Source organism: Vulpes vulpes, unplaced genomic scaffold (genome assembly GCF_048418805.1).
Source record: "Vulpes vulpes isolate BD-2025 unplaced genomic scaffold, VulVul3 Bu000000683, whole genome shotgun sequence".
NCBI lineage: Eukaryota > Metazoa > Chordata > Mammalia > Carnivora > Canidae > Vulpes > Vulpes vulpes.
The window spans coordinates 68,340-79,697 of NW_027325689.1; the positions used below are offsets into that span (position 1 = coordinate 68,340).

An 11,358-nucleotide genomic window follows, 5' to 3' on the forward strand; every position below is an offset into this window, starting at 1 on the left:
TCCAAATGAAAAATAGTTTGAAAAGATAAGTCACAAAACCTGTGCTAAAAAAAATGGTAAAAGATAAAGAGGGCAAAGTACTTAGGAATTTCTATTTTACTACTGATAAGGCCACAAATGAGAATGTTCTGCCCAGAATTAATACAAAATTTAGGTGAATATGTTGGGTTACATCTCAGCCCTCTTGGACTCTTGTCTAAGTTTTTCTTTTTGGCAGACCAGGCTATCAAATTTTAGTAGATGAGTGAAAAATCAAATCATATTTCAGATAGTGAAATGATATGAAAGTGCCTAGCCTGTCTAGAATGGGAAAAGGATAAGACCATTAATTATAAAGTGAAACCACTTAGCAACTCAAGAATTGTATTTAGGATGCTGAATGTATAGTTGACAATAGTCATCCCTAAGAGCAGAGATCATATAATTTCATCTAGAAACAAGAAAGTAGATGTGCTTACTATACCTACTTACCATGCAATGTACCTACTTGATAACCTTCCATGTACTTATTTGCTTTTTGGCAGTTCATTCAATTAGATAAATTTGTATTAAGTACAAATTGTGTTCAAGGTACCCTTGAATGTCATGAAAGTAGGTAAACATGGTCACAGTTGGCATCACCTGTGTCAGTTGGCCTTAGGTTGCCAAATCTATTTTCTCTCTCCTTGAATCTGGGTTGCCCAGATTCCCCTTCAAGGGAATACTTACTGACTAGCTATGAGATATAGTCATTAGAGAGCTTACTGTGATCATTCTGCCTCAGTTAGAAAGAACCATTATTACCTAAAGTCATTCTTTTTCCTAATTTCAGTGCCTGAGCAAGACAGGAGAATAAGAATCTAGTCTTTGTGGTCTAATGCAGGATACTCTGACAGATAAGCCTTACTCTGAAGCTTTCCACATTGGCTGAGACTGTTGGATCTACATGCAGATCAACTTCTTCCTCCACCCAATCCTATTTCCTCTCTTTTTCTTTTATAGATGTTAGTTCATAATAAATAACTTACACCCCAACTACCATCACGGTATCTGCTTCTATGATGCTTGTTCTAGCCAATAAAATGTGGCCACTGTACCAGCTCTGAGACTAGACTTCAAAAAATCTTGCAGACTTTCACTCTGGGAACCCTACCAAGGCATCCTATCAACATGTCATGAGAGGCCAATAAAACAGCAATGAACCATATCAGAGGTCTTCCAAAGCAACAAGAAACCAATCAACCCAGCAGCTCACTGTACACACATAAACAGACGCATTTTAAACTAGAAGATGAGCCTAGCTGAGCCCAGCCCAAATTGCTAAATAGCAGAATCAGGAGCTAAATAAAAGATTGTTGTTTTAAACCATTGAATCTTTGGGATGATTTTTCATATAGCCAAAGCTATCTTATTATACAAGCATACTTAATATTTCTAAAAAGGCAATTTGTTTGAATTTTGATATTTTTATTATTTTTATAAAGACCCTATAATAATGAACATGCAATTATCATTTAGTATAGAGTTATTTTCAGCTCTAGTCACACAGCTCTGTGCTTATTGTGTGGATGCCTGGAAATCCGGCACTGTCTTTCAGCCAAGATAAAGGCATTTACCTTTAGGCATTTACTAATGATTTATCATGTGCTATTTAATACCTGAAACTCCCTTGTGGCTCTTAGGCCCAGTTGGTTTATTGATAGCTTACACCTTGTGTAACCAGTTAGCCTGAATTAATTATGTAAACAGGGTCATGAAAGACCTCACTGGAAACTTTCGAGTTGCTCTCCCCAAATTAGTATTTGTTTTACAAATTTTGGTAATTCAATCTAGAAACAAAATACATCCTTGTGTTCATAGCAAGGCTTAAGGCAGGTGCTTCTGGAAGTTTTGGGGCCCCTAAATCTTGCCTGAAGTCTCTTTTTTTTTCTGCTTTATAGTATCTTTTGCCCTTATTAAAAGATTTGCATTAATATGCTTTATGGTGACTCTATAAGTCTATTCAATTAACCGATGTGTTGTACTCTGCAGGCTGTGTGTGAGTGTTTAGGTGCTCTTCAAAAATTAAGAACAAGATTTGTGAAATTTTTCTTAGTATAGATCTAAGGAAACCATAGCTGCACAAGATCAAGATCAAAGTTAAATTTGTTTTCTGTTTTTTTTTTTTTTTTTTTTTTTTTTGCTTTTTGATAAGGGTCTTTGTGTATGTGTGTTTATGTGGTTACATTTTGTTTGAACTTCTGGTTCTGGAGCAGTGTAAAGAAGTTCAATTACAAAAAAGGGAAAAGAGAAAACATGAAAGTCAGCTTCAAACACAAAAAGTAAACATATATTATTCACAAGTATAAGGACAAGAAAATAGAAAATGATTTAACATTATAATCCAATGACAAGTCAAAATAAAAATAAAACATTTAATAGAATCAACTTCACACATGACAACAATAGAACATGATTAAAGGATATTAGGGCTGTAAACAGAACACATGCCCAAAGTAATATCTTTTAAATACTGGATATGTTGCCTGAATATCCCTTGATAAAAATTCCCTGAAGTTGATGATTTAAGGATTCCTGGTGAAATTCAAACATGTTACTAAAATATGGAAACAGCTTATTAATTAAGCAATATATGCCCCAAGACGATGAGCAAAAATATTATTATTTCTGTAAGTTTCCTAGAGAAGAAAGTTCTTGATAAAGTTGATTGTAGCACAAAAGAGTTATGATTAAGTCAGCAAGAATATTTGAAGGTGTAGTGGAATAAAAGGACTAGAGGGTATGCTAGAGCAAAAAGTCCTAGAAACACAGGAGTAATGACTGAGAAAAGAAACACGGAAGATAATGGTTATTTTGACAAAGGAAGTAGTTACTTAATGTGGATCATGGTTTCTTCATAAATGTACAAGGGTTTACATTTACCCCATGGAGGTGTACTACAGCCCCATAGATCTCTTAGAGTATACTACACCTCGAATACTGAGCTGAACATAGTGAAAATACTCAATGGTTTACTGTATCCAACATCCTCCAAGTGCAAAATACTACTAGAGAGTGGCTTAATTCCACTAATATTATGTTACTAAGTATTATGGGTAATAGATTAATGAAACCTTTTATCCTTTTTCATGAGAATTTGACTTTAGGTTAATTTTCTAACTCTGTTCCCCTGGCAACTTAATAAGGTGGTATGTCCTCTATGTTTCTAAGCAACAAAGATTATGATTGAAAATAACCTCTGTTGGCAAATTTAATCTGGACTCAGAGATCTAAAAACTACTAGATAAGAAGCCATAGCTTCTTATGAGTATGATGATTCTATGCATTATGTCTTGAGAGGCCTCTAGAAGCTATGTCTAAGAAACTGTAACAAAATATATTGGCTCCTATGGAGCATGATACTTTTACCTCATGTCAGATCCTGCACCCACCGGACACACACATCCTCTTCTTGCAAGTAAGTAGTATAGGCCACTGAAATGTGCAGAAAATGAATGCTTGATGTTTCCGTCAAGCATTGGAAACTATATTTTTCATTCTATATCCTCCTCCTTAGTAGTCTGGTATCATATATGGCTTATGAGAGTCTTAGAACCTATTCCTCGATTTGGCAAAATTCCCTGGGTGAGTGTTACACTTCACATGTATGAAGTAATATAGTATGCTAATAAAATATGATCAGTTCATCACTATTTTGAACTTCATCATCTACAAAGGCCAAATGAGGTTACATTCATAAAAACCTGGGGTTAAGAACTGGGGATTGGGAATTCAACACCTTTTGGGGAAACAAAATTCAACCCATAATAGAAACATAACCTTGCAGGACTAAAATCATAAAGGTCAGATATATTGCCTCATTATTTAGGCATCCCTGAATTTTGTCAGGTATTTTTAAAATTAGAAGTAGCATAGAAATAATAGATATTTCCTTCGATCACCATTGCAACTTTCTTCCTTCAAGAGTCAAATGATTTCCTCACAGGATGAGACCAAAATGAAGTGAACACTTCCAACCCCTTCTTACCCTCCAAAAGCTTATTCTGATGCACTTTCAAGACATCAAATTCAATAAACATGACAGATATTGAATAAGGAAACTGTATAAGCAGAACATTTAGAAAAATCTGCAATAATTTGTGAGAAGTGTCTATACAAGTGCAAGACACTGGTCTTTTTCACATATTCCATGAGTCAAGCCTTTGTTACAGTATATTTCTGATTTATATACTTGTTAAAAGAGATACAGAGAAATGGGGTACAGTCAGTTGTATGAAATCAGTAAATATTTAAAAGGTGTGAAATAGAATTAAAATGTCAAAGTCAGCTTTATAATTAAAAAAGCAAGTTACAATATGACAAATGACATATTCATTACAATTTGCTTCTCAGAAAACTAGAGGTTACCAATTAAAAACCTAAGTTTAAGTCTCTTATTTAAGTTTTTAACAATAACAAAAGCTGTTAAGGAACTCTTCCAAAAATCATCCAGATATATGTTTTCATCATATTTTCAGTCATAATTTCACTTTTTTAAAGAGATAGTTATATCTGGCTATCAGAAATGCTATCTGAAACATATCCCTAACTTATTTAATGTTACATGTCATTGTTTTCCATTATGATATGCCATAAGGAAATATTTAGTGCCAGGTTGAGTACTCAGGAAAAATTATAAATACACACTTGGCAAAGTTCCTGGGTTAATGATCTATGGGATAAATACCCAAACACCTCACGTTAAGCAAACTATTTAAAATATCTTTGTAGCGAAATTTAAAAAAAACTGTTATTGTTAAGAAGATTTATGAAAATCACATGGGATACTACTCAATAATTGTCAAATAAACCACTAAAGTTTACCGTATGCTTTTGCAAAAGATCTACTTGTGTAAAGTTTCTGAGCAAGTTTGTTCCACATTGTGCTAAATTATCATCCTGAAAAAACTCAGAAAGTTCCTCAAATAAATGATTCTATACATATTATGTTTCATTAAAGGTATCCAATATGTCACATAAAGCTATTGCTTTGGACACATATGTTTTAAAAAATACCAAAATGGTAGGAGAACTTAACATTTCTTTCCATATCCACAAAACTTCTTTTCTTTTTTTTCCCAATTTTGAGATATTTGACAAGATTTACTGTAGTATAATATGTCTTAACTCCTACATTGAACTTGAAGCTATTAAAAGTTGCAATAAAGACAGGGTAAGTCCTTACACCTCTTCTAGGTGGACTGGGCTTATTATTATTATGCTGTGAAGGATAACCATGTTAGTCCTCTAGGTTCACATTAGCTTTCTTTCCTCATTTGAAAAGGAACTTGTCTATGCTATTTTTTGATTAACTATCTTCTAATTAATCCAAATAGTCTTTGCACTGCCACTCTGAAAATTCCAAAAATTCTTCAATTTAATCCATGTTTAAGTACCTGTGAGAGAGGAGGGAAGAGCAAGATGGTGGAAGAGTTGGGGCCCTCAACTCACCTGGCCTGACAAACTTACCTAGATAAATTTCAAAACATCCTGAACACCTACTTATTCGACCTGAGATTCAAAGAGAGAATAGCTGGTATGCTACAGAGAGAAAAGTTTTGGCTTTCTAAAAGATAGAAAGGCTAAATAAATAAATAAGAATAAAGTGGGGAGGGGCACTCCGAGGAGCACAGCTCTCACTCAGCCCGGCACCTGGCAGGGGATGGGGCATCTCCCCCAGGCACAGACACCTGAGAATCAGCACAGCAGGCCCCTCCCCCAGGAGACCAGCTGGAAGAACTGGGGAAGAGCAAGTTTATTGACCAAGCAGCACTGAAATCTCCATGACTGAGGGAAAATCAAGGGAAAATAGAATCTAGAACTAGAGGGCCCCTTTTCCCCCCCTTTTCCATTATGACTCATTTTCATATTAGACTAAAAATTTCCAGTATTTTTTCTCTTTTCCCACCTTAACTATAATATTTTACCACCTCTTCATTTTTAAGTTTTTTCCTTTTTGACTTTCATATTTCTACAATTATATGTCTTAGATGTATTTTTCACTTCTGGATTCCCTTCAACATAATTTAATTTTGGGAGATATATGAGTTATGGGTTTTTGTTTCTTGTTTATTCTGCCTCGTTTTGTTTTACAATGGTGTAAGTTAATACCTTTTAACACACGTCAACATACACCCAGAAACAAGTGGAATAATGTGCTGATTCATTCTGTGAGATTATATTCTCTCTTCCTTCCCATTCTGCGCCCCCCTCTTTTATCTTGTTTTGGTGTTCAAAGTTGGGGCTTTAAATAAGTATTGATGGTATATATAAATTTAGGATAGAGCATCCTCTAACATACAGAACAAAATACACTCAAAACCAAGAGGAATACCCTCTAGGACCCCTCAGGTAGACTACATTATCTCCACTATCATTTATTCACCACCACCATCCCCCGCCCCCCCCCCTTTTTTCTCTTTTTTACTTTCTTTTTCTTATTCTCTGTGGTTTTTGGCCCTTTATTTTTACTAATTTGTTTTAAAATTTGTTTTTCACTTTAGTGATCCTTTTGTTTTATGTTGTTCTGTTTTATTTATTTATTTATTTATTTATTTATTTATTTATGGTCTCTGACCTCTTCGGAATCATCTAGGGTATATTTTACTTAGGGTGTGGTTGATATTTTTGTTTCAACCCACTCATACAGCCACTCTGCACTGGATAAAGTAACTAGAAGGAAGAATTCACCAAAAAAGAAAGAACCAATAACAGAGTTACAGAATTTGGATTTAAATCCAATGTCAAAAAGTCAATTCAGAAGTACAAATACAAAGCTACAGATGGCTCTGGAAAAAAGCCTAAAGGACTCTAGAGACTTTGTTATTGCAGAAGTGAGATCTAATCAGGCCTAAATTAAAAAGAGATTAAATGAGATGCAATCCAAACTGGATTTCCTAACTGCTAGGGTTAATGAGGTGGAAGAGAGAATGGGTGACATAGAAGACAAGTTGATGGTAAGGAAGAAAGCTGAGGAAAAAAGAGAAAAACAATTAAGAGCCAATGAAGAAAGGGTTAGGGAAATAAATGATAGCTTGATAAGGAAGAATTTACATATAATTTGACTCCAGAAGAGACTGAGAGATAGATAGGACCACAAAGTATAAAATTTTTTTTTTAATTTTTATTTATTTATGATAGTCACACAGAGAGAGAGAGAGGCAGAGACATAGGCAGAGGGAGAAGCAGGCTCCATGCACCGGGAGCCTGATGTGGGATTTGATCCCGGGTCTCCAGTATCGCGCCCTGGGCCAAAGGCAAGCGCCAAACCACTGCGCCACCCAGGGATCCCAGGACCACAAAGTATATTTGAACAAACCATAGTTGAGAACTTCCCTAATTTGGGGAGGGAAACAAGCATTCAGATCCAAGAGTTAGAGATTCCCCCCCACCCCAATCAATACAAACCATTCAACACCTCACATTTAATAGTGAAGCTTGCAAATTTCAAAGATTAAGAGAAAATTCTTTTTTTGATAATAAATTTATTTTAGAGTTAGGAGTTCTTATGTCCTGTCTCCCTTTCTGATTTTTCCCAAACATTTAAGAGAAAGTTCTTAATGCAGCATGAGACAAGAGATTCTTAATTTATATGGGGAGAAATACCAGATTAACAGCAGACCTCTCCACAGAGACCGGTGAGGCCAGAAAGGGCTGGCAGGATATATTCAGGGTCCTAAATAAGAAGACTTTCATTCAGAATAGGAGAGAAAAAGAGCTTCCAGAATAGGCAGAAACTGAAAGACTATGTGACCACCAAACCATCTCTACAATAAATATTAAAGGGGACCCTGTAAAAGAAAGAGGGAGCTCAAGGAAATAATCCACAAAAACAGGGACAGAATAGGTATTACGATAACACTATAAATTCATATCTTTCAATAGTTACTCTGAATGTGAATGGGCTAAATGATCCCATCAAAAGACACAGGGTATCAGACTGGATAAAAAAGAAAGTCCCATCTATTTTCTGTCTTACAAAAGACTCATTTTAGACCTAAGGACACTTCCAGCCTGTAAATGAAGGAGTGGAAACCATCTACCATTCAGATGCTCCTCAAAGGAAAGCTGGGGTAGCAATCCTCAAATCAGATCAATTAAAGTTTATCCCAAAGACTGTAGTAAGAGATGAAGACAGACACTATATCATACTTAAAGGATCAATCCAGCAAGAAGACCTACCAATCATGAATATGTATGCTCTTAATGTGGGAGATGCCAAGTATATCAATTAATAATGCCAAGTATATCAATTAATAACCAAAGTAAAGAGATACTTAGAAAATAATACACTAGACTCATGGGCCTTGGCGATCCGTGGGGTGCACCTGCGCAGCTGTGGATGCCGCAGGTTTTTGAAACATGAATTGTTCACTCTTCTTGACTGCCCTTTGCTTGTGAATAGCCTCAGCAGCTCCAAAACTCGATGAAAGCTTAAATGCATAATGGTACCAGTGGAAGGCAATGCACAGATTATATGGCATGAATGAAGAAGGATAGAGGAGAGCAGTGTGGGAGAATATGAAAATGATTGAACTGCATAATTGAGAATATAGCCAAGGGAAACATGGCTTCACAATGGCGATGAATACCTTTGGTGACATGACCAATGAAGAATTCAGGCAGGTGATGAATGACTTTCAAAACCAGAAGCACAAGAAAGGGAAAGTGTTCCAAGAACCTATCTTTGCTGAGATCCCCAAATCTGTGGACTGGAGAGAGAAAGGCTACGTAACTCCTGTGCAGAATCAGAGTCAGTGTGGTTCTTGTTGGACTTTTAGTGCAACTGGTGCCCTCAAAAGACAGATGTTCCGGAAAACAGGCAAACTTGTGCCACTGAGTGAGCAGAACCTGGTGGACTGCTCTAAGGCTCAAGGCAATGAGGGCTGCAGTGGTGGCCTGATGGATAACACCTTTCATCATGTTAAAGACAATGGAGGCCTGGATTCAGAGGAATCTTATCCATATCTTGGAAAGGACATAGAGACCTGTAACTACAAGACTGAGTGTTCTGCTGCCAATGACACTGGCTTCATGGACCTCCCTCAATGGGAAAAGACCCTAATGAAGGCAGTGGCAACTCTAGGGCCCATCTCTGTTGCTACTGATGCAGGCATTTCCAGTTCTACAAAGCAGGCATTTAATTTGATCCAGACTGCAGCTGCAAAGATCTAGATCATGGTGTTCGGGTGGCTGGCTATGGCTTTGTAGGAACAGACTCAAATAATAAATTTTGGATTATCAAGAACAGTTGGGGTCCAGAATGGGGCTGGAATGGCTATATAAAAATGGCCTAAGACCAGAACAACCATTGTAGAATTGCCACAGCAACCAACTATCCCATTGTGTGAGCTGATGGACCACAAGATTAGAGGACTTGAGGACAGCATATCTGGAGGAAGTTTATCTTAAAATTGACCAAACTCTTATTGTGTAAGATAAGACACTTGAATCATTGAGAATCCAAGTTGTGATTTGAATTCTGTGACATTTTTATCATTTTCTGTGACATTACCACTACTTTAATTACTGCTATATATGGCTTTATAATGTTGAAGACTTATTACTTAATTCTAAAATTTTTGACTTCTTATTTATTCAAAGGATATATAAACTTTACCTTTTGAAATAAATTTTAATTCAATAAGTAGAGGAAGAAAAAAATAAAATAATACACTAATAGTAGGAGACTTCAACACAGTCCTTGTCAGTAAATATCAGATCTTCTAAGCATGACATCACCAAAGAAACAAGGGCCTTAAATTATACACTGGACCAGATGGATTTCACAGATGTTTACAGAGCTTTCTAACTGAACACAACTGAATACACATTCTTCCCAAGTGCACATGGAACTTTCTCCAGAATAGACCACACACTAGGTCACAAATGAGGTCTCAACCGATACCAAAAGATAGGATTGCCCCCCTGCATATTTTCAGACCACAATGCTTTGAAACTAGAACTCAGTCATAAGAAGAAATTTGGAAGAAATTCAAACACATGGAGGTTAAAGAGCATCCTACTAAAAGATGAATGGGTCAACCAGGAAATTAGAGAAGAATCTATGGATTCAGGGAAACTAATGAAAATGCAGATACAACCATTCAAAAAATCTGGGATACAGCAAAGAGGTCCCAAGAAGGAAATACATCTCAATACAAGTCTCCTTCAAAAAACTGGAAATAACTCAAATACACAAGCTAAACTTGCACCTAAATGAACTGGAGAAAGAACAGCACATAAAGCCTACACCAAGCAGAAGAGGGGAGATAATAAAGATTCAAGCAGAACTCAATGAAACAGAGACCAGAAGAACTGCAGAACAGATAAAAAAAGAAGAACAGGAGTTGGTTCTTTGAAAGAATTAATAAGATAGATAAACCCTTAGCCAGCCTTATTAAAGAGAAAAAAAAAACCCTCAAGGTAATAAAATCACAAATGAAAGAGGAGGGATCAGAACCATACCAAGGAAATACAAATGATTTTAAAAAACATTTTATGAGCAGCTATAAGCCAATAAATTAGGCAATCTAGAAGAAATGGATGCATTTCTGGAAAAATCACAAATGACCAAAACTAGAACAAAACGAAATAGAAAACCTGAAAGGCCAATAACCAACAAGGAAATTGAAGCAGTTATCAAAAACCTGCCACGACGCAAAATTCCAGGGCCAGATGGCTTCTGAGGGGAATTCTATCAAATGTTTAAAGAGGAAATAATATTCTACTAAAGCTGTTCTGAAGGATAAAAAGGGATGGAATACTTCAAAATTTGTTCTAACAGGCCAGCATCACCTTGATTCCAAAACCAAAGACCCCACCAAAAAGGACAATTATAGAACAATATCCCTGATGAACATGGATGCAAAATTTCTCAACAAGATACTAGCCAATAGGATCCAACAGTACATTAAGAGGATTATTCACCATGACCAAGTGGGATTTATCCCTGAGATGCAAGGTTGGTTTAACACTCATAAAACAATCAATGTGATAGATCACATCAACAAGAGAAAAAAACAAGAACCATAGGATCCTCTCAATAGATGCAGAGAAAGCATTTGACAAAATACAGCATCCATTCCTGATCAAAACTCTTCACAGTGTAGGGATAGAAGGAACATTCCTCAGCATCTCAAAAGCCATCTATGAAAAGCCCACAGCAAATATCATTCTCCATGGAGAAAAACTGAGAGCCTTTCCCCTAAGATCAGGAACATGACAGGGATGTCCACTCTCGCCATTGCTATTCAACATAGTACTAGAAGTCCTAGCCTCAGGAATCAGACAACAAAAAGAAATAAAAGGCATTTAAACTGGCAGAGGAAGGCAAACTCT

At 36.2% G+C, this 11,358-nt stretch overlaps 1 pseudogene; it reads left to right on the forward strand.

The window, feature by feature from the left end:
• The first annotated feature begins 8,345 nt into the window (after positions 1-8,345).
• LOC140596633 (procathepsin L pseudogene) lies at positions 8,346-10,417 on the forward strand (annotated as a pseudogene).
• The last annotated feature ends 941 nt before the right edge of the window (positions 10,418-11,358 follow it).